The 24,733-nt window shown below is 43.3% G+C and overlaps 1 pseudogene; it reads left to right on the top strand.

Annotated features, from left to right (window-relative positions):
• Window positions 1–1,306: 1,306 nt before the first annotated feature.
• Window positions 1,307–1,744, top strand: LOC143570623 (copper transporter 1 pseudogene; annotated as a pseudogene).
• The last annotated feature ends 22,989 nt before the right edge of the window (window positions 1,745–24,733 follow it).

Consider the following 24,733-nt stretch of genomic DNA (forward strand, 5'->3'; position numbering starts at 1 on the left):
TAACTTTACACTAAGAAAAATTTGTAGTATAACATAACATTAAACATAGCATATTATAGCATATTGCGTTGTATAACACTATAACATATTATATTGTAACATGTTATTGATTTTGTTATATTACGATGAATCAAAATGTTAAACCAAACATTTAAGATTTAAGTACTACATAAGATTTAAGTACTACATAGGGTATTACGATGATTAGTATGGCATGCTGGTGTCTTTGAAAGTCAATAAACGAAGCATTGTTTGACAACAAACGAGTATCCATCAATAGAATCAAGGAAAGCATCAAGAGGTTCAGTTTTCTTTGGGTGAAAAATAGAGGGAAGTTAGTAGAGATGGATTGGGATAGATGGTGTTCTTTTTTAATTAGTTAATGATTGTATTTTCAGGTGTGCTTGTAATCCGGTGTTATAGTTGTCTATGGTCTAGTTCCTTGCAATACAGACTTATTATTTTTAATAAAACCAGCCGCTCAAAAAAAAATCAATGTATTTAATTTCTTGTACGTTTGCAAAATCTGGTTATTGTATTTTGCAAAGACGTGGATAATTGAACCACGAGTTAATAAAACTCATTTAATAATAAGAAATAACTAGTATTAAAACCCCCTGCAAGCAGCGTCGCGGGAGCGTAAAACTACAGAAGAAAAGAAAAAAACTAATTCGTTTAATTTACTTATGGTCTTTAACTCATTCAAGCCATTAAAAAAATGAAACCGAAAAGGCCCAGTCATACAAAAAGTAAACGTAAAAACATTAATCTAAAAATAACTTTACACTAAAAAAAAGGTTGTAGAATAACATAACATTATATTGTTTCGTATTGCATAACATATTATACGTATTATATTATAACATATTATTGATTTTGTTATAAATATGATGAATTCCAAAATGTTAGATAAACCATTTTATATCAACGACATTAATGCTTTCGTTGAATTTTTTCTCTCCTCGTTAATCAATTCACATTAATTAGCATTAATAACCAAGATATGTAGTACGTACATATAAAATACGTATTTGTAATACTTTGTTAAAAGTATAACACTACAACAAGGGTGTATTTTGTAACTTGTCACACCTTTTATATAGGGGTTAAGGCAACAAATCGAGGTATCCTCGGCACTAACGACTCAAATCCATTGTATCCCATGTACTACATTGTAAAAAACAACATCGTACTATCAAACTATTCCAGATACAATCGTACGACGTGATCACTATTTAAACATCAAGACCATCAATGTTTCGATGAACAAAAAATAAATACCTGAGTGTTTATAGATTGATCGATCATGGCTCTACCACCGATGAATCACGGGGCCAACATGACAATGGGCGGGCCCCGGAAAAAGAAAATGATGATGCACATGACGTTTTATTTGGGGAAAGACGCTTTGATTCTTTTTAAGGGTTGGCCCGGGACCAACACGGGCATGTATGTGTTGACACTCGCGTTCGTGTTCTTTATGGCTCTTTTGGTGGAATGGCTAGCCTATTGTAATCTTAAAATGACAAAGTCCAATGATGCGGGTACGGGTATGGCTCAAACGTTGGTGTACACTTTTCGGGTCGGGCTGGGGTTCATGGTGATGTTGGCGATAATGTCGTTTAATGTAGGGGTGTTTTTCGCGGCCGTGTTGGGACATTGTGGACATTGTTTAGGGTTTTTTTTCTTTCGGGTGGTTTTGAAGCCGACGAGTAATAATGATGCCATTTCGAATGCCTGTTAGTTAATTGTTTTTTTTTGTTCTTAGTGATGTTTAATGTACTGGTTATTGATATTTTTAATAAGACTGGATTCATGTGTTTAGATTGTGGTCTATGTTTATATTGAGGAATGTGTTGAAATGTGTTTTTTTCTAAGAAAAGACATAATGGATCTCTTTTTTTTGGTACATTTGCTGTATAGCTTGAGTTTTTATTAAAAAAAATTATATTTATATATAAATTATTATTAGAGTTAAGTGACATTTTAGTACTTGTGTTTTGGTCAATTACGCAACTTTAGTACCTATTCTTTATTTTGTGCAAATGGCTACCTCAGTTTCAAAAAACTTGCATTTTTAGTATTTTTTTTCTAACCTCGTTTATTTTTTTCGTTAAGTCAGGGTTAATTTGGTAACTTTGTTTTTTTTCTTTTCTTTTAAACGTTTATATCTTATAAACCCTAAATCCCGAAATCATAACATCAAAATCCAAATCCTAAATCCCCAAATGTCGTAAAAATTCAAACACTATGATGATATGGAGAAGGGGTTTGGGGATTTAGGATTTGGATTTTGATGTTATGATTTGCGGATATAGGGTTTACAAGATATAAGTGTATAAAAGAAAAAAAAAACAAAGAAAATAACGAAGTTATTAAATTATCCCTGGTTTAACGAAAAAAATAAACAGGGTTAAAAGAAAGGTACTAAAAATGCAATTTCTTTGAAACTGAGGTAGTCATTTGCACAAAATAAAGAATAGGTACTAAAGTTGTGTAGTTGGCCAAATCACATGTACTAAAATGACACTTAACTCTTATTATTATAACAACAAAAACAAGTTTCGAAAAGCACAAGCTCTTTGACACATATTTTTGTAATTGTTGAACCACGCGTTTAAACATGTTACAGAATAGACTTGATAACATTTAGAACATGAACTTTTATTTAATTCATCATCAGTGATTTAGTGGCATCGTCTTTGACCTCAAATATAATTAACAATATTTGCACTCTCCCACAGGCATTTGGTTCAATTGTATATTGGTGTGGAGCATGTTCTCCCTCCCCATTAAGGTCGAAGGTTTAAATCGTGCAGTAAACAAGGTTTGGTGGATTTTGAAGTAGATTAGCAGCTTAAGTAAAACGAATATTTGCTCTAGTTTTTAATGAGTATGCAAAATTATAACTACTAGCAATATTACCCGCGCGTTGCGGCGGGGTTATTTGTGTTTGGTTACCATCGTCATTTTTTGTTTAGTGACATTTAGGTATTACATTCAAATCTAGTAGCATGGTATAAGCATTATGTACGTGTCACAATAATTATATTTGTATATATATATATATATATATATATATATATATTTGTGACAATTCAAGAAACTAAAAGTAAATACCCTTAAAAGTTTGGTTCATCAGTAGGTAGTAATTTGGGGGGAAAAAACTTATGTAAGATAATACACAACCATACAAAAAGCGTTACTAACAGATTGGCTCACAGTTTAATTTAAAATCATTGAAACTGAACCACAAACACATATACGTAAAATGTTATTTTTAACTGAAAAAAAACTATGACGATATCATACTCGAATTAAAGAGAATTAAATGTTCGTTTTTATGGTGCAATTTTTAAAAAAAAAATATAAACGTACGAAAAAGTTATGACCGTTTAAAAGTTAAGGGACAAATATTGTAAATATTTTGAAAATTATGAAATGCACGTGAGTTTTTATGTTAAAAAGACTACTTTGTCCTCCTTTAAACTTGTACCATATGTTTGAAAATTTGTAATTCTCTTAAAATCAACGTCTTAATTTGCCCTTCACTCATATATTATATATAATATAGATAATATCTATTTGAGAAAAAAAGGAAAAATAAAGATGGAAACATAACAGGATATGCATACACAATGCTTTATTTCAAAATATAATTAATATATATAAAATAAGTAAATAACATAGGATAAAAGGACGGCTAAAAATATACATAAGGTAACTTAATATTACCCTCCCAATTCTAAATGTAGTATAGATAATTAGCGCTTTCGTTTGAGTAATACATTTTCCATAGTATATACCAGATGAAGAGGTATGTACCCGCCTCAACACCGAGCAAGGCGGGTCAACCCACAAGATAAAGACAAGAAGCTTGAAATCAAGACATTATGAAGGCACAAAGCCAAAACCTATGCGCATATGCCCAGGCATCATATGCCCAGGCATCATATGCCCAGGCACCACACATGCTCAGGCATCATATGCCCAGGCACACATATGCTCGCGCATCACATATGCGCGCGGCGCATCAGCGCGCGGCGCATATCACATGCTCGTGCATATCACATCTGCGCATGAAACATCTGCGCGTGAGAATAAAGAGAAGACCTCGCGCATCCTCAGGATAGGCGCGTATCACACATGCACATAATCAACCTCATCCTTATCCAAATCAGGATTAGGGCAACCCTGATTGTGCACGTCAGACAACCTTCCAGAAGGTATCTTTTTAAGGAATAAGAATATGCTGATGTTGACAGCTGCCAAATGAAAGGTGGACAACTCAGCATGACACATGTGCTACCACGTGATTACAACCAATGAGAAAGCACCAGGTGTCCCAGAGGACACGTGGCGCAGAGCAATTGGAGGAGGCCAATAAGGCTGAGCCCAATCAGTGGAAACCCTAGCACTATAAATACAGCATCAACTCCACAAGGAGAGACACTCAATCATTCACAGTTACAGCCAGTAACATCATCATTCACATTCAATCATATTCAATTACATTCAATCACAGACAGTTACATCCAGTAACACAATCACACAGAGTATTCAGCTATTAAGCAATACTCTCCAGATTTCCTTATTCTGGACATATTATTATCTTCTCCACAAATACTTATTCTCACACCGGAGGGTTACCCCAAAGAGGACCCCTCTGTCCCTTTCTGAGGGGTAAGTTGACGGTGCTGTTCATTTTGTAGGTGGAAGAACCCAGATCCAAGAGAAACCATCGGTGAGATAGCATAATCATACCCGAGGAAAGTAGACCGTCTACCAGTGAGTCGATCCACGTTTCTTCATTGGCGCCATCCGTGGGACAACGGCAATCAGATCTCATCAGATCTATATATAAAAAAAAAAAAAAATCACCATGGTTTCTGGCGTTCGTAACGTTGATCAAGTTCTGGAGGATATTGAACGTGAGGATGTTAATGAGGGACAACAGTTTCTGAGGGCGCAGCGTGATTCTACGCGCGCCACCAGTAACCGTCCTTTCATCACAACTCCTCATGGCCAGACTGAAACTCCTCCAGACGATCTTACGTTACAAAATCTTGCCGGCGCGAAACAAAAAGGACCAATGGGTCCAGAAGATGAAACAAATGATCCTAACGAATGGCTCATAAACGAGCAGCGGCGTCTAATGGACAAGTACAATGAGATGGTCAAACAGAAAAAGCTAGCCGACTTAACACAAAGGCAAGCGTTTGATAAGCAAACTGTTCATGGAACAAAAAGGCCGCGCGCGCCGGAAGAAGGACATTCTGTTCACACTGCACACACTGAGTTCAGTGATGAAGAAGTGCACAGCATGAGGAAGACGCGAGATACTCATGCAGGAGGCTCACAGCTCCGCGCGCCTGTGAACATGGCGCCTGGAGCCAGAGCCGATCTGGATCTGCAAATACCGTACAGCCCACCAGTTAGAGGGCAAGTGGACGTAACCACACCGTACAGACCAGCCATCTTGGTGAAACATTCAAAGTTCACTGAGCGCATCGCGAAGGCTCCTATCCAGCACAAAACCAAGATGCCAAGTGGTTTAGGCAAATATGACGGCACAACAGATCCAGATGATTTCTTACAAGGGTTTTACAACACGGGAAACCTAGAGAGCTGGACGATGCCAACATGGTGTCACATGTTTGCTCGCTGCCTCACGGGCGCGGCGCGTGTCTGGTTCGAGAGCTTGCCGACTGGGCAAATCGATGGGTTCGAGGAACTGTTGGAAAAGTTCCAAGCCCACTTCGTACAGCAGCGCAGACACACGCGCGACCCTGATGACATCATGCACTGCGTGCGCAGGAATGATGAAACGATTGAGGACTACATCACTCGTTTCAATCAGGAGTCTCTGGCAATCGGAGGTATCACTGAGCAACTATTGCGCGTGGCCTTTATACAAGGCGCGCGCAGTGATCAACTCCGCAGAGCTCTTGTGAGCAGAGATGGCATGCCCACCACGTGGGCCAAGTTAATGGAAGCATCGCGAGTTTTCGCGAGAAATGAAAAACAAATTGCCCAAGATAGGGCAAGAGAAAGAGCGCATCAAGGTGAGTCACCGCGCAGCAAAGAAAAACGGGGCAAACAGAACTCTGTATGGTCCAGGTTGCAACCAACCAGTTTTTCTTCCACAGAAAAGCAGGCGCAACCAAGCTCACCCCAGCCCCAAAAAGACGTTCGTAATCGCGGGGAGAGTGACAAGAGGGAGGGCGGCAGAGATCCGAGCAGACCTCTGCCAAGAATATGGACTCCCCTCACTAAAACGCCTTCACAGGTGTTAAGCAGTGAGAATGTCCAATTCAAAAGCCCTAAGCCACTACACTACAAGGGACCATCAGACAGTGGCAAGTACTGTGAATTTCACAAGTCCACAGGGCACAACACTGATGCATGCCACCACTTGAAGGATGCAATCGAAAAGGATGTGAAATAAGGCAAGCTGGCTCACCTGGTGAAAGACTCAAGACCAGAAAACGAACAACCAGGAGCCTCAGCCAGCAAAAAGTACAAAAGAATTTGTGTAGCCGAGGGAGGAAGGCAAGGGCAAGTATCAAGAAAGAGAAGCGCGCAAATCCAAGGAGATTGGCGCGAGCAACAAGTCATCTTCCCAAGAATCAGGGGAGGCCCTTCAATTAGCAGTCCTCTGGTCATCACTACACACATTGCTCACTACGAAGTGTCAAAAGTCCTGGTGGACACTAGCAGCGAGTCAGACATCATGTATGAGCAATGTTTCAGGAAACTGGATCCGGCAGACCAGGCAAGGCTTGAAATTGTGAATGCCCCGATCTCGGGTGTTTCAAATGAAATCATTCATCCCCTAGGTCAAATACAATTTGAACTAACCATGGGGGATGAAAAACACAAGCGAGCCGAAGTTGTCAACTTCTTGGTCTTGCCCACCACTTCATGCCACAATATGATCTTGGGTAGGGAAACGATTGCCCAATTCAACGCCATACCGTCGCCAGCGCACGGCGCATTGGGGTTCCCAACACCAACAGGTGTAACTTTTGTATACCGAGATCATTTGTGCGCAGTGACAAGTACTCCGCGGGAAGGGAGGATGAAACTTCCAATGGCAGACAACGCGCCAGAGGAATGGATTCTCAACCCAAAATTCCCGGAGCAGAAGATCACAATTGGCGCAACGATATCAGACGACACGAGATTGAGAATGAAAATGTTGCTCACAGCATATATGTCGGTCTTCGCGTGGCAACACTTTGATATGACTGGGGTTCCGCGAGACCTGGCGCAACATTCTCTCAACACGTTCAAATCTGTAGAGCCAATTGCTCAAAAAAATAGAGTAATGGGGGATGAGAAGGCGAGGGCCATGAATGAGCAAGTTGAGGATCTACTGCGCGCAAACATCATCCGCCCGATACGATACCAGACGTGGGTAGCCAATCCTGTGATGGTAAAGAAAAGTAACGGGTCGTGGAGGATGTGCATTGACTTCAAAGACCTCAACAAAGCGTGCCCAAAAGATTGTTACCCCCTCCCAAACATCGACGCAAAGGTGGACTCCGTGGCGCCATTCAAGCTAAAATGTTTCCTGGATGCCTACAAAGGCTATCACCAGATTCAAATGGCACCACAAGATGAGGACAAGACCGCCTTCAGAACCGAAAAGGGTGTTTTTTGCTACACAAAAATGCCCTTTGGTTTGAAGAATGCGGGCGCCACCTACCAAAGACTTATGGATGCCGTTTTCAGTGAGCAAATCGGGAGAAACCTAGAAGTCTATGTGGATGATCTGGTGATCAAGAGCAGGGAGGAAAAGTAAATGCTCAAAGACATCGAAGAAACCCTTGGGCGCCTAAAGGAAGTAAACATGAAGCTCAATCCGAGCAAATGTACTTTCGGCGTACTAGAGGGAAAATTTCTAGGTGTAATGGTCACCAAGGATGGTTTCAAGGTGAACCCTGAGAAGGTGGAGGCCATCCTTGACATGCCCTCGCCATCCACCATGAAAGAGGTCCAGAAGCTGAATGGTTGTGACAATCGTCAATTTCAGGTTAACCCCGTTAACTCAACTCCGTCAATTCAAACTTTAAGATCGTTGAATCTATAACGCATACTTCATTACATTTAAACTAGGGTTTAAATGACGCTTAACATTTACTACATGTGTAGTCTTTCGGGATTTGCACCGAAACGCAAACGAGTTGACGCGAGCGATTGATAAATAAACGACAAACGTCAAAACACTAATTATGTGATTATTATGTGTTAGATATATGTGTGTTACTTGATTGTTATGTGGAATGTTAAACAAGAAACAGGAACCAACTATTTAGGCTAGAGATGTAACATTTGGAAGTTTAGGGACTAGAGTGTAACTTGTATATCTATAAATATATCATTATCACAAACCCTAACTCCTCTCCTTCCCCTCACAAAAACCGACGGCAGCTAGACCCCCCCCCCTTCCGTGCGATCGGCTCACAAACACACACCAAACACTTGGTTTTAATCTTGGGTTTTCACAATTGAAGCATCCTACACCCGTTTCTAATCATCTCCTACCTTCCTCTTGCTTGTATTGGTGTTTTGAAGGTATAACTTGCAAACCCTAGGTCCGACTTTTTCCTATGCATGGTGTTCATATGATTCTTGTTTATTTGATGGTGTATTAGTGATGATTTGATAACTAGTTTTGATAGTATTGCATGATTCATTGTTGTCTTTGGTTTGAGTTAAAACACAAACCCTAATCTTGTATGTATGGTGTAATTGATATGCATGGATAGTAGTTATAGTGTCTAGAGGGTTATATGGATGCATGATAGTTCATAGATTGTTATTATGTTGAGTTTTGATGTGAACAGATTCTGGACAGAATGTATATACGATGTTTAAGTGACTGTAACGAAGTGTAAACATGAAAATTGATTGAGATTGTGGGTACTTCAGTAAACTAGGTTGAGTCTAGTTTCTATAAAGTATAAATTCGTAATTTTTGGATAAGTGGAAGTATACTTTTATGATTTTACAAAAACGTGATGCAAAGCTGAGCTGTTAGACCTGCTGTTAGGTTATGTTGTAAATGTTATATCTCAGGAACTACGAGGCCAATTGGGTTGGTTCCACTTCTGGAAGTTGACTCATTGAGTTAGGAACCAAACCCAAGTGGTCTTGCATTTATTGAATTTTTCGTTTAACGAGAATTGCAAATAACATTCTGTTGCGCATGAATCTGACTGATATGAGTTTGCTGTAATGTTTTGGTCATTATAAGAAAAATATGTGGAATAAAAATAAGATAAAATATGTTCTGGAAACCTAAGATATGTATGCTTCTGTGGTGATTTTTGGTGAATTAATTGAGACGTTATGATCGGTGAAATAGTACAATCTTTCAAGTAGAAATTCTGTCATAATGAAACTAACTGCTGAGTTGTGTAAAAATGCATGAAATATGATAGTTTTTATATATTTGTTATGTTTTGACCAAAATACCCTTGCGGGGAATAGTTGCTAATTGATTTCCATGAATTGACCAAATTGCCCTTATGGGGAATAATGGTTAGTTAATTTTGTTTGTTGACCAAAATGCCCTTACGGGGATAATTGCTAGTAAAGTATGTTATTAGTACGTGACACGAAAGTAATTGCTCACTCATGTATCGTATCACAATTGTACTTGTTTAAGTCACACACGATTCACAAACGAAACACGAAATCTGTTACGTGCATAGGTATTATGTGCCGAGTCTAGAGACTCGTTAAACGTACCGATACTTAGAAAATCTCTTTGTTATTTAGAACGCTAGAGAGTTTCTACGACGCGCATCACTTGGTGATCTATATCGGGATATTCTTCGCAAACAGTGAGTTTCACTTACCCCGCTCTTTGAACTGTTTTCAAACGTTTTTCACTTGGGGGAGATAACATACTCCGATAAACATATTTTCTGAGATAAACGCATATTTAGATTTTGTTATAAATTATATATCACTTGTAAAGGCTAAGCGGCAAACGTAACATTTGAAGTCCCACACATCGGACCGGTTAATATTTGGAATAGCGAGTCACTGTTGAGTAGTACTACTGGGTTTGACAAACCCCACCCGACGTTAAGCTCAACTGGAGGTTGAGTGGGTGTAATTTTGGCTAACACTTACCATGGTCTGGATTGACCTGGTGACGGGCACTTGATAAACAGTCAGCTTCGGTCGCGAACCACTTAGCGATACTTGTTGTATAGATTAGCTACCTATCGATATATAATTTGACATAACACTATCTGGTAATGCAAAACACTTAAACGTCGTAACGAGGTTACGCAACACTTAAACGTCGTAACGAGGTTACGCAACACTGAAACGCCGTAACGAGGTTACGCAACACTTAAACGTCGTAACGGGGTTACGCAACACTGAAACGCCGTAACGAGGTTACGCAAAACGCTAAACGATTTATCTTATTTAACTTGTGAACTCACCAACCTTGTGTTGACACTTTTAGTATGTTATTCTCAGGTAGCCGAGGCGGGCGCTCGGTTTAGGAGCATGCATTAATTGAAACCATCTTTATTCTGCAAACTTAATTTTTAACAGTTACATTTGGTTTTAAGTCGTCCTGCGTGACACAACTTTTGAATTAAGGTTTTACGCTTCCGCACTTATTTACATTTAAACGTTTTTCTTTGGTTTGATTATAACTAATGATTCCGATCCTGCCAGTTCACACCCTCTGACGGTAAAACTCCGTTAGTGGATTTTGAGGGTGTGACAGATTGGTATCAGAGCCATTGGTTATAGCGAACTAGAAGCTGCATGCATACTAGACTATAACCGCGACGACCCATTAGTTATAATGATACGCACTGCATAGGTTTGTGTAGTCTGGTAATCTTATCTCCTTATCTCTTTCACTCATACGCGCGCATACACGGCTTACCTGTAGGAATGTCGACGCCACCCTCATCGTCATCCGATTCGATGACGCATGCTCACGGGAAGGAACCGCAGTTACCTACTGCCTCGCCACCCCGTGTAGTCCCGGAATTCGAAGCTCCTGCACCGAAGAGGTACCGCCTATCCGGAGGCCTGTATGAAAACGACGTTAGCTGGGATTGGTACCCCAACATGATCAGACGTATGGTCTACCGTGAACAAGTTCCCCCATTGCCTCACCCGAACCACCCTGCTTACCCTAACACTCTACCACCCATAACCGAACCTGTGGAGCGAGTTCTCGCAGCTGTCGTTTCTTGTTTGGAGCGTGATGTGGGTTACATGCGCTACACGAGAGAAAATGTTTCCAGACTGTTTAAAGACGGAACCGAGACTCAGGAATAGATTGCCCGCATGGCAGCGGCAATGAAAGAAATGCAAGAGACTAGTGAGCAACAAACGAAGGTTATGATGAAGATGCAAGCCGAGATGATAGACTTGCAAGAGCAACTCCAAGAAGCAAGGACCCGAACCGAGATAGCACTCGAGCGTTGCGATGACCTACAAATGCAACTTGCTCAGAACGCAGCAGAACCTGAGGCAGAGCCTGAGGCCGAGCCCGAGGCAGAGCCTGAAGTAGAACCTGAAGAAGATCCCGAAGAGGAGCCTGAGGAGGATCCCGAGGAAGATCCCGAGGAGGAACCCGAAGAAGAACCGGAGGAAGAACCGGCTGAGGAGGAGGCACACTCGGATGTGTCCTCAGGCGACGACATCTCGGGATGATAATACCTAGATGGCTGGAAGAAACGCTGGACAAGGACGTGGTAACATCAACTTGACTGCAGCTGAACCCCAAACTCTGCTGAACGATCATGCAGCGGCCGCTTTAGCTGCACACGTTCAGAATCAAACAGGAGGTCCGAATGGAACATGTACCTTCAAGAACTACCTAGACTGCAAGCCCAGTACGTTTAAGGGCACTGAGGGAGCTATAGGCTTCCTGCGTTGGGCTGAGAAGGCCGAGTCGGCCTTTGAGATGTGTAACTGTCCCCCTGCCAGTAGGGTCAAATTCGCTGCTGGGACACTTGAGGATTCCGCCCTCACTTGGTGGAATTCGAACGTCCAGATCCTTGGATTGGAACTGGCTAACGCGATGAACTGGGAGGAGTTCAAAAACATGATGCGAGAGGAGTACTGTCCGAGGGAGGAAATTTCGAAGTTAGAATCGGTATTTTGGTCGTTGAAGATGGTGGGTTCGGAGATTGAAGCCTACACTACTCGTTCGCACGAGTTGGCTGTGATGTGTCCGCGGATGGTGGATCCGCCGAGCAAGAGGATAGAGATGTACATTGATGGGTTAGCACCACAGATTCAGGGTATGGTGACGTCTTCCAGACCAGCCACGATCCAACAAGCGATCCGTTTAGCTCACAAACTGACGGATCAGGCTGTGACCCAAGGTGCGTTACCACCTAGGGGTTCGACCGTTAAAGCCCGTGACAACCAGAGTAACGACAATAACAGCAACAGCAACCCGAACAGCGGGAATAGGAAGTTTGACAACACCGATCTTCATCCTCAAACCTCCCACCGCAACACCACTACCGTAAGCCCGAATTTACTCGGAGTTTTAACACTCAGAATCACAACAACAACAACGGTAGCGGGCAGGTTTCGAGCGGGTATGCTGGGAAATACCCGAAGTGCAACAGGTGCAATTATCATCATGTTGGCCAGTGTGACCGTGCCAAGTGTCAGAGATGCGGAAAGATGGGTCACCAAGCGAAAGAATGTAGAGGAGACCTTGTGGCAAAGGGTGCTCCTAAGCCACCGATGACGACTAAGGGATGTTTTGAATGTGGACAGGAAGGTCATTTCCGGAAGGATTGCCCCAAGCTGAAACAGAATGACAATAATGGGGGTAATGGAAGTGGCAGTAATGGTGGAGGAAATGGCAAAGGAAGAGCGTTTGTGATTGGATCGGGTCAAGCCCGCAATGATCCGCATGTGGTGTCTGGTAAGTTCCCTGTAAACGATTGTTTTGCTTCTGTTTTGTTTGACACTGGAGCTGATAGGAGTTTTGTGTCAAAAACTTTTAGCCAACTTTTAGACCTTACTCCAACCCCGTTAGACGCTAAGTTTCCTGTTGAATTAGCTAACGGTAAAACTGTAGTAACAACTCATATACTTGCGGGATGTAAGTTGAAACTGTCAGGTCATGTCTTTGACATCGACCTTATTCCTTTTACGCTTAGTAGTTTCGATGTCGTTGTCGGCATGGACTGGTTATCCGAGAATCGAGCGGAGATTATATGCCATGATAAGATAGTCCATATTACCACCCCTTCCGGCGAGATCATTTCGGTCCGAGGCGAGAGAAGCGGCATGACCACCAGCGTCATTACCCTTTTGAAGGCACAGAAGTATCTACGAAAGGGTCATCCGGCAATTTTGGCGCAGATTGTTGAGAAACCCGCGGAGGAGAAACGAATTGAAGACATACCGGTTGTGCGAGACTTTCCGGAAGTTTTCCCGGAGGATTTTCCCGGACTCCCTCCTATTCGTCAAGTCGAATTTCAAATCGAGTTGACACCCGGTGCAGCACCCATAGCACGAGCCCCGTATCGACTCGCACCGGCGGAACTTCAGGAGTTGTCCACTCAGTTGCAAGATTTGTTGGATAAAGGTTTTATCCGACCTAGCTCATCGCCATGGGGAGCCCCTGTCTTGTTTGTCCGAAAGAAAGACGGGACTTTCCGAATGTGCATCGACTACCGGGAGTTGAACAAGGTGACGGTCAAGAACCGTTATCCTTTACCCCGAATTGATGATTTGTTTGACCAGCTTCAGGGATCGAGTTACTACTCGAAGATCGATCTACGATCCGGTTACCACCAGCTGAGAGTGCGCGAAGAAGATATTTCAAAGACGGCTTTCAGAACACGGTATGGTCACTACGAGTTTTCGGTTATGCCTTTTGGCCTAACCAACGCACCAGCCGTATTTATGGATCTCATGAATCGAGTATGCAAGGCGTACCTCGACAAGTTCGTGATTGTTTTCATTGATGATATTCTCGTCTACTCCAAGAACGAGACTGACCACGAAGAGCACTTAAGGATAATTCTGGAACTACTGAAGAAGGAACAACTGTATGCTAAACTCTCGAAATGTGAATTTTGGCTTCGCGAGGTTCACTTTTTAGGACATGTGATCAACGAGAATGGTATCCATGTCGATCCCGGTAAGGTAGAGGCCATCAAAAACTGGGAAGCACCCAAGACTCCGACTGAGGTGCGGCAATTCCTAGGACTGGCCGGCTACTACCGGCGTTTCATCGAGGGATTTTCAAAGATTGCTCAACCCCTCACCGCCTTGACCCACAAGGGCACTAAGTACAATTGGGGTGACGCGCAAGAATCCGCTTTCCAACTGTTGAAAACCAAGCTTTGTAGCGCCCCTATTTTAGCTCTCCCCGAGGGAACGGAAAATTTTGAGGTACACTGTGACGCATCTATACAAGGTCTCGGTTGTGTGCTGATGCAACTCGAGAAGGTTATAGCCTACGCCTCTAGACAACTACGGGTTCACGAGAAGAACTACACGACCCACGATTTGGAACTCGGAGCGGTAGTGTTTGCTCTTAAGATATGGAGGCATTACTTGTACGGTACCAAGTTTACCATTTACACCGACCACAAGAGTCTCCAACATATCTACGATCAGAAGGAGCTGAACATGCGACAGCGTCGTTGGGTCGAGCTGCTTAAAGATTATGATTGTGCCATCAAGTACCACCCTGGCAAGGCCAATGTGGTGGCCGACGCCCTCAGCAGAAAAGAAACAGATAAACCCAGACGGGTGAGAGCATTGCAACTCACGATTCATGCCAGCTTACCCGATCAGATTCGCGATGCGCAACTGGAAGCTTTGAAAGATGATAATCTTCCATCGGAACTCATGCGGGGCATGAACAAGCAACTTGAAACCAGATCGGACGGGGTCCGATATTTTGAGAACCGGATTTGGGTTCCACGATACGGAGAGTTGAGAACTCTAGTGATGGACGAAGCTCATAAGTCCCGATATTCTATCCACCCTGGCTCAGATAAAATGTATCATGATTTAAAGGCACTTTACTGGTGGCCGAACATGAAAGCCGACATTGCCACCTACGTGAGCAAATGCTTGACTTGTGCCAGAGTCAAGATAGAATACCAGAAACCATCTGGTCTTCTGCAACAACCGGAACTCCCAATGTGGAAATGGGAACACATCTCAATGGATTTTATTACGGGTTTGCCTAAGACGCCGACGGGATGCGATACCATCTGGGTGATCGTTGACCGGTTGACTAAATCGGCACACTTCCTAGCAATTAAGGAAACGGACAAAATGCAAAGACTGACTCGCGTATACATGAAAGAAGTGGTGTCTAGACACGGAGTGCCTGTCTCGATCATTTCCGATCGAGATTCTCGTTTCACCTCGCACTTTTGGAAGTCGCTGCAAAGCGCACTGGGCACCCGTCTCGATATGAGTACAGCAAACCATCCTCAGACGGATGGGCAAAGTGAACGGACTATTCAGACCCTGGAGGATATGTTGCGTGCATGCGTTTTAGATTTCGGAAAAAGTTGGGAACCCCACTTACCCTTGGTAGAGTTTTCGTATAATAACAGCTACCACGCAAGTATTAAGGCAGCGCCGTTTGAAGCGCTGTACGGACGGAAGTGTCGATCACCACTCTGCTGGGCAGAGGTGGGTGACAGCCAAATCACTGGTCCGGAACTGGTACTCGAAACCTCGGAAAAGATTGTTCAAATCCGAAATCGCATGGCAGCAGCACGAGATCGCCAAAAGAGTTACGCCGACAAGCGCCGAAAACCTCTCGAATTTCAAGTGAACGATCGGGTGTTACTCAAAGTCTCACCTTGGAAAGGTGTGGTTCGCTTTGGGAAGCGAAACAAACTCAACCCACGGTATGTTGGTCCGTACCGGATAACTGAGCGCATTGGTCCGGTGGCGTACCGACTGGACCTACCAACAGAACTCAGTGGCGTACACGATGTATTCCACGTATCAAATTTGAAGAAATGCCTATCTGATGAAACCCAAGTAGTCCCTTTGGAGGAACTACAAGTTGATGAACAGTTACGGTTCATTGAGGAACCAGTCGAGGTTTTGGATTGGGAAACCAAAACGCTCAAACACAGCAAAATTCCAATCGTTAAGGTTCGTTGGAACTCGAGACGTGGACCGGAGTTCACATGGGAACGCGAGGATCACATGATGAAAAAGTATCCTCACCTTTTTGAAGGGCTAACCAAACACCGAAAACCGCGAAACCCGGCAAACCGTCAAACATCACCGGAGGTATGAACTAAATTTCGGGACGAAATTTCTTTCTACTAGGGGATGATATGACAAACTGAAAATTTTCTTATTTTTTTTTTCAGACACTCATCACGACTTGACTCAAATTTTCGGGACGAAAATTCTTTAACATGGGAATGATGTGACAATCGTCAATTTCAGGTTAACCCCGTTAACTCAACTCCGTCAATTCAAACTTTAAGATCGTTGAATCTATAACGCATACTTCATTACATTTAAACTAGGGTTTAAATGACGCTTAACATTTACTACATGTGTAGTCTTTCGGGATTTGCACCGAAACGCAAACGAGTTGACGCGAGCGATTGATAAATAAACGACAAACGTCAAAACACTAATTATGTGATTATTATGTGTTAGATATATGTGTGTTACTTGATTGTTATGTGGAATGTTAAACAAGAAACAGGAACCAACTATTTAGGCTAGAGATGTAACATTTGGAAGTTTAGGGACTAGAGTGTGACTTGTATATCTATAAATATATCATTATCACAAACCCTAACTCCTCTCCTTCCCCTCACAAAAACCGACGGCAGCTAGACCCCCCCCCTCCGTGCGATCGGCTCACAAACACACACCAAACACTTGGTTTTAATCTTGGGTTTTCACAATTGAAGCATCCTACACCCGTTTCTAATCATCTCCTACCTTCCTCTTGCTTGTATTGGTGTTTTGAAGGTATAACTTGCAAACCCTAGGTCCGACTTTTTCCTATGCATGGTGTTCATATGATTCTTGTTTATTTGATGGTGTATTAGTGATGATTTGATAACTAGTTTTGATAGTATTGCATGATTCATTGTTGTCTTTGGTTTGAGTTAAAACACAAACCCTAATCTTGTATGTATGGTGTAATTGATATGCATGGATAGTAGTTATAGTGTCTAGAGGGTTATATGGATGCATGATAGTTCATAGATTGTTATTATGTTGAGTTTTGATGTGAACAGATTCTGGACAGAATGTATATACGATGTTTAAGTGACTGTAACGAAGTGTAAACGTGAAAATTGATTGAGATTGTGGGTACTGCAGTAAACTAGGTTGAGTCTAGTTTCTATAAAGTATAAATTCGTAATTTTTGGATAAGTGGAAGTATACTTTTATGATTTTACAAAAACGTGATGCAAAGCTGAGCTGTTAGACCTGCTGTTAGGTTATGTTGTAAATGTTATATCTCAGGAACTACGAGGCCAATTGGGTTGGTTCCACTTCTGGAAGTTGACTCATTGAGTTAGGAACCAAACCCAAGTGGTCTTGCATTTATTGGATTTTTCGTTTAACGAGAATTGCAAATAACATTCTGTTGCGCATGAATCTGACTGATATGAGTTTGCTGTAATGTTTTGGTCATTATAAGAAAAATATGTGGAATAAAAATAAGATAAAATATGTTCTGGAAACCTAAGATATGTATGTTTCTGTGGTGATTTTTGGTGAGTTAATTGAGACGTTATGATCGGTGAAATAGTACAATCTTTCAAGTAGAAATTCTGTCATAATGAAACTAACTGCTGAGTTGTGTAAAAATGCATGAAATATGATAGTTTTTATATATTTGTTATGTTTTGACCAAAATACCCTTGCGGGGAATAGTTGCTAATTGATTTCCATGAATTGACCAAATTGCCCTTATGGGGAATAATGGTTAGTTAATTTTGTTTGTTGACCAAAATGCCCTTACGGGGATAATTGCTAGTAAAGTATGTTATTAGTACGTGACACGAAAGTAATTGCTCACTCATGTATCGTATCACAATTGTACTTGTTTAAGTCACACACGATTCACAAACGAAACACGAAATCTGTTACGTGCATAGGTATTATGTGCCGAGTCTAGAGACTCGTTAAACGTACCGATACTTAGAAAATCTCTTTGTTATTTAGAACGCTAGAGAGTTTCTACGACGCGCATCACTTGGTGATCTATATCGGGATATTCTTCGCAAACAGTGAGTTTCACTTACCCCGCTCTTTGAACTGTTTTCAAACGTTTTTCACTTGGGGGAGATAACATACTCCGATAAACATATTTTCTGAGATAAACGCATATTTAAGATTTTGTTATAAATTATATATCACTTGTAAAGGCTAGGCGGCAAACGTAACATTTGAAGTCCCACACATCGGACCGGTTAATATTTGGAATAGCGAGTCACTGTTGAGTAGTACTACTGGGTTTGACAAACCCCACCCGACGTTAAGCTCAACTGGAGGTTGAGTGGGTGTAATTTTGGCTAACACTTACCATGGTCTGGATTGACCTGGTGACGGGCACTTGATAAACAGTCAGCTTCGGTCGCGAACCACTTAGCGATACTTGTTGTATAGATTAGCTACCTATCGATATATAATTTGACATAACACTATCTGGTAATGCAAAACACTTAAACGTCGTAACGAGGTTACGCAACACTTAAACGTCGTAACGAGGTTACGCAACACTGAAACGCCGTAACGAGGTTACGCAACACTTAAACGTCGTAACGGGGTTACGCAACACTGAAACGCCGTAACGAGGTTACGCAAAACGCTAAACGATTTATCTTATTTAACTTGTGAACTCACCAACCTTGTGTTGACACTTTTAGTATGTTATTCTCAGGTAGCCGAGGCGGGCGCGCGGTTTAGGAGCATGCATTAATTGAAACCATCTTTATTCTGCAAACTTAATTTTTAACAGTTACATTTGGTTTTAAGTCGTCCTGCGTGACACAACTTTTGAATTAAGGTTTTACGCTTCCGCACTTATTTACATTTAAACGTTTTTCTTTGGTTTGATTATAACTAATGATTCCGATCCTGCCAGTTCACACCCTCTGACGGTAAAACTCCGTTAGTGGATTTTGAGGGTGTGACAATGGTAGATTGGTTTCAATCAACAGGTTCCTAGCGAACCATGCAACCAAATCTACCCCATTTGTCAATACATTGAGAAACTGCTTAAAGAAAAGCCAGTTCAAATGGACTCCTGAGGCCGAACAAGCTTTCAGTGAGATTAAAGAATGTTTGATAAATCTGCCCGCGCTCACAGCTCCACTTCCTAGTGAAACTTTGACATTGTACCTATCAGCAGGAGAGCGCGCCATCGGCGCAGTATTATTGGTGGATCGCAAGGGAATCCAAACGCCAATATACTATGTGAGTCGGGTGCTGACAGATCCTGAAACGCGCTACTCCATCATGGAGAAGTTAGTTTTATCACTAACACACGCGTCGCGCAAGCTTCATAGATATTTCAATGGTCATCCCATTGAAGTTCTGACTGGTTACAACATCCAGCAAGTCTTGCGACGCCCCGCGCTCTCGGGAAGGCTGACAAAGTGGGCGCTGGAATTAGGCGAGCACACGATCGCCTATAAGCCCCGTCCAGCAATAAAGGGACAAATCTTGGCTGATTTCATTGCCGAGGTCCCCGAAGGAAAAGTTGAAGAGGCTCAGCGCGAGGTAGACCCTCTGCGAGCCAATGATGAAGAAAATGTTTGGAGATTGTTCACTGACGGAGCTTCAAACAACGAAGGGTCCGGCGCAGGCCTAAAACTGGTGGATCCAGAGAATCATGAATATACTTACGCCATCAGGTTGGACTTCAAGAGCACCAACAATGAGGCTGAGTATGAAGCCCTGCTGGCAGGCCTGCGCATCGCGCACAAATTCGGGGTTAAAAAGCTAGAGGCCCATGTTGATTCATACTTGGTAGCAGCACAGGTCAATGGCCTTTATGATGCCAAGGAGAACACCATGCCTCTATATCTAGAGCAGGCGAAAAAGCTCATCGAGCAATTTGACTGCTTCAGAATCATTCATATTCCGCGCAGTGAAAACAAATCTGCAGACGCGCTGACTAAGATGGCATCAACCAGTTTTGATCACTTTGGCAAAGATGTCAGGGTAGAAGTAATGAGCAACCCGTCGGTGGTAGCGAAGTCTGTCCTGGTAACTCATACAACCCCTTCATCATGGATAACTCCAATAATGGAATTCTTGAAGGAGGGAAAGGTACCAGATGATCGCGCACAAGCGAGGAAGATAAGACACAAGGCGCAGAACTATGAACTGCTTGATGGTACATTATATCGACGCTCTTATCTTGGGCCGCTCATGAAATGCCTAGATGCTGAGGAAGCAAGCTATGTGATCAGAGAGATACATGAAGGAATCTGTGGAATACATGCTGGCCCGCGCATGGTGGTTGCCAAGGCAATGAGCGCAGGTTACTATTGGCCTGGCATGTACTTGGACGCTCTAAAAGAGATCCAAAAATGCAAAGCATGTCAGAGCTATGCGCCAAACACCATGCGGCCAAAGAACAACTTGATTCCGGTGACCTCCGCATGGCCTTTCCACAAATGGGCAATCGACATTGTGGGTCCCCTACCGCAAGCGCCTGGGCGAGTAAAATTTTTGGTAGTGGCAGTAGACTATTTCACAAAATGGGTTGAAGCCAAGCCACTAGCAAAAATAACAGCCGAAGCGATGAAGCAGTTTATCTGGAGCCACATCATATGCCGTTTTGGCTTGCCCATGGAAATTGTGAGCGATAATGGCAAACAATTCACTGACAAGAAGTTATCAAACTGGCTCAAGGAATTGCGCATCAACCAAATTTTCACTTCAGTTTATCACCCTCAGGGGAATGGACAAGTGGAACGCGCGAACCAAAGCTTGTTAAATGGGCTGAAGAAAAGGTTGGAGGGAGAATCCCATTCTTGGGTCGAAGAGCTACCTAATGTCCTGTGGGCACACAGGACATTAAGCAAAACCAGCAATGGCGAATCCCCGTTCAGCCTAACCTATGGAACAGAGGCAATGATTCCGGCGGAAATTGGATGCCCATCCCATAGAGTGCTCATGATGAGCAAAATTGATAACGAGCGCGAAAGAAGGTTGGATCTCAACTTACTTGAAGGGCGCAGAGAGACGGCTATCATCAGTGAAGCCAAGTACAAGAAAAAACTGGAAAAATATTACAACCAGCGCGTGAAAGAATGCCACTTCAAGAAAAATGATTTTGTCCTTCGAAACAATGAAGCTAGCCGCGCGATACCCCCAGGAAAAATGTCACCCAATTGGGAGGGACCGTATCAAATCTCAGAAGAATTGGGGAAAGGCGCATATGCTTTAAAAGATTTGAATGGAAAGAAGATCCCGCGCGCATGGAACGCGGCACAGTTTAGAAAATGTTTCATGTAAAAATGTCAAGTTTGTAATCAAGGCTTTTTAAAGCCACTATGAATAATGATACGCGCTATCTTCTCTTAATGTGGATTATATTACCTTTTGCATACATGTTTCACACTTCCCTTTATTAGTTTTGAGCAATATGACAACATTGTATTGACATCAAAATGAAATAAAACGAAGTAAAACATACATGCGCGAGCTTCAAGCTCAAACGCGTTAACGAGTCTTAACTCTAAAACGTCAGGGCCTTAGCCCAATTCTATTACCTTTTGCATACATGTTTCACACTTCCCTTTATTAATTTTGAGCAATATGACAACATTGTATTGACATCAAAACAAAATAAAACGAAGTAAAACATACATGCGCGAGCAACAAGCTCAAACGCGTTGACGAGTCTTAACTCTAAAACGTCAGGGCCTTAGCCCAATAATGTGAGCCTTAGCTCAAATCACTCACAACATCCATCCCACATACTGCGCAGCCTGACCATAAAATACCTAAAAACAACTAAGGCAAAACAAATGCCAAAACATAGTTGTTAAGGTTTCAGGTCGAGGTCGCGCATGCAATTGTAATGGATATCTGAGCAACACATATTGATACGTAAAGGCTAAAAAACTCATAATTCCATGCGCGATAACGTCGCGCAAAACAGGAATAATGAAAACGCCAAGACACGTGTCAACAATATCAAGATATGGCAAAATCACTTACAATATGACAAGGGTTAAGTATAATAAATTCCTTACAACCTTGTTCTTATTCCAACGTGCAAGCATATCTTATATTCAACAAGCAAACATTCGATATAAAGAGATGAATGGGAATGCGCAAGATGCGAAGAAGGGAAAAACAAAATTTCATTCTAAAGCATTGAAATTTACAAGTTTACAAGATGAGATACAAATTACAAATAAAAATAAAAAACATGAAAGGCTTCTCAAGTCTCCACGTCGACGTCAGCCTCTTCATAATCCTCATCATCGCCCTCAGCATCTGGCGCAGCCTGCTCCTCGTCTTCTCCAAACTGACCATAGTCAAGTTGTTCATCTTGAATGGAGTCTTCTAGCACAACAGTGTCAGGAGCGGATCCTTTGGCCACGCCAGAGCCGCTAGCAACGCCAGCTTTCGCCGCGCCATCGCCGCCACCAGCACCTTCGCACTCGTCAAGTAATTTCTTTAGCGCGACGAGATCGGGCTGGTCAGCAAGCGCGGATATCTGCAAATCATAAGCAAAAATATGAGTACAAAAAGACTTAGAAAATAAGTCAAGGCAATCTTATTAAGGTTAAAATACCTGCGCAAGGATGGGAATGGGAGTGTTCATGTACTTCTCCCCCATCGCGGTCATTTCCGCGCAGGCAGCGTTGCTCTGATAAGGGTACTCGGATGGGTTCTTCTTCAACATGCCATATTCGTAACCATCCGTGAACCCTTCAGCTCGGCCCACCAAGCGCGCGGCAGCGTTGCAATCCATCACCAGGGCCTAAAACTCACCTGAATATTTCATCGCGTAAGCGCAACGAGTCATGCCCTGTGAGATCAGCCAGTGGCGATCCTGCGCGAGGCCAGCAACAGACGTCTCGAGGGCAGGAACCTGAGAGTTTAATAACTCAACAGTTTCCTTAGTCTTTTTCAGCTCCTCTTTGTCGGACGCTGCTGCCGCCAAGGTTTCTTCTTTTTCCGCCTGCGCAGAATCAAATGCTTCCTGGCTAGACGCTGCCATCGCCAAGGCCTCATCTTTATCGGCCTGCGCGGCCGCCAGCTCCTTCTTCAGGCGCGCAACCTCACTCTCCAGTGATGATTTTTCAGTGATAGACTGGACAAGAGCTTGGTCACGCGCCTCCGCCTCCAGTTCCAAGTCGCGCGCTCTGCGCGCGAACTTGTCCGCGTCCGCCTCCGCCGCCTGCAGCTTCTCCCGCGCAGCCTGAAGCTCATGACCGCGCTTCACGAAGGCGCTGTTAGCACTGGCTCGGTTCTCACTGAGCTCGGCTTGGAGCTTCTCAGCTCGCTCGCGAGCATCAGAAAGATGCCAAGCAGACACCTTAGCCTCTTGCTTGGCTTCCGCAAGAGCATCACGTACTTTTACGTAATCAGAGCGAAGCTCTTGGGAGGCAGCAAAGAAGGCCGACCCAGCAAACATATGGTCGTTGAGCAGGTCGTCGCGAGCGCGGTCCTCCTGGAACCTCCTTTCAGTTGGAGGCACAGCATGAGCCCAGAATTCCGCACACACACCCATGGACGGAAAGGTGCTGTCTTCAGTTATATTCCATCTCGGGCGGTAAATGTGATCGGCTTCCTGCAAAAGCAAAGTAATTACTAAGTTATAAAAACATTAAGATGGAAGTCCGCACAGCGGAACAAAAAATAACCTATACCTGCGGGGATGAAGCAGAAAAGTCATCGCCAGCCCTACGAGAAGGCTCCGCCGCGAAACCTCGTGGCGCAGCAGGGCTGGCGGGAGCGCCAGCGGGTTCTTCAACACCAAACTCCTCATCCTCCTCGGAAACAGGCCTTTTCTCCTGCGACCTGGAGCCAAAATCGGTCTCGCGAGGAGGGATGTGCGCAGGAGGAGGTGAGGGAGGTCTCGACGCCGCCAGGTCGGCGCGCAAAACGGCCTCCTGCTCCTTAGTAATGCCGATGAGGGGAGATTCATCGCTTGCAGGAGCAGGAGCAGAGCCAACGGCGCTGGCACCGGCGCCAAGAGTGCCGCCAGAAGCTTGTGCGCCAGCTACGGCTTCTGTGAAAATATCAACAAAAAGAAATGGTTAAGGACTTGATCTAAAAGAAAGTCAGAAAACAAGAACGCAATACGTACCTTGGCGCAACTCCGTTCGCGCAGCAAACATCGCCATGAAGTCCATTCTACCCTTCTTTGAGGGTAAAACGGGGGACTTCGAAGCGACCTCCGGCGCAGCCTCGGCATCTTGTTGCGCTGTCGCCGGCTCTACAAACATTTGAGTAAGACAAGATTCATTAGTAATCCGATAAGGATCGCGCTAATAGAAACATAAAGGATAAGCAAAGTTTACCTGTCGCGGGCGTTTCAGCCGCGCGAAGGGAGGAGGTAGTGGCACCATGCCTCAGATGGACAGGAGGTCTGCCCACTTTTTGAGGCAGGGAAGACAAGGAAACCTTGGTGGTAAACTCCTGGGTTTTCCCAAATCCTCCCGCCCGAGTAGGAGGATCCTGAACAACAGGGGCAACATCTTTCTTCTGTTTC

This window comes from Bidens hawaiensis, unplaced genomic scaffold (genome assembly GCF_021521415.1).
Source record: "Bidens hawaiensis isolate Kalapana, Puna unplaced genomic scaffold, B.hawaiensis_p1.1 tig00025013_1, whole genome shotgun sequence".
In the NCBI taxonomy this organism is placed as follows: Eukaryota; Viridiplantae; Streptophyta; class Magnoliopsida; order Asterales; family Asteraceae; genus Bidens; species Bidens hawaiensis.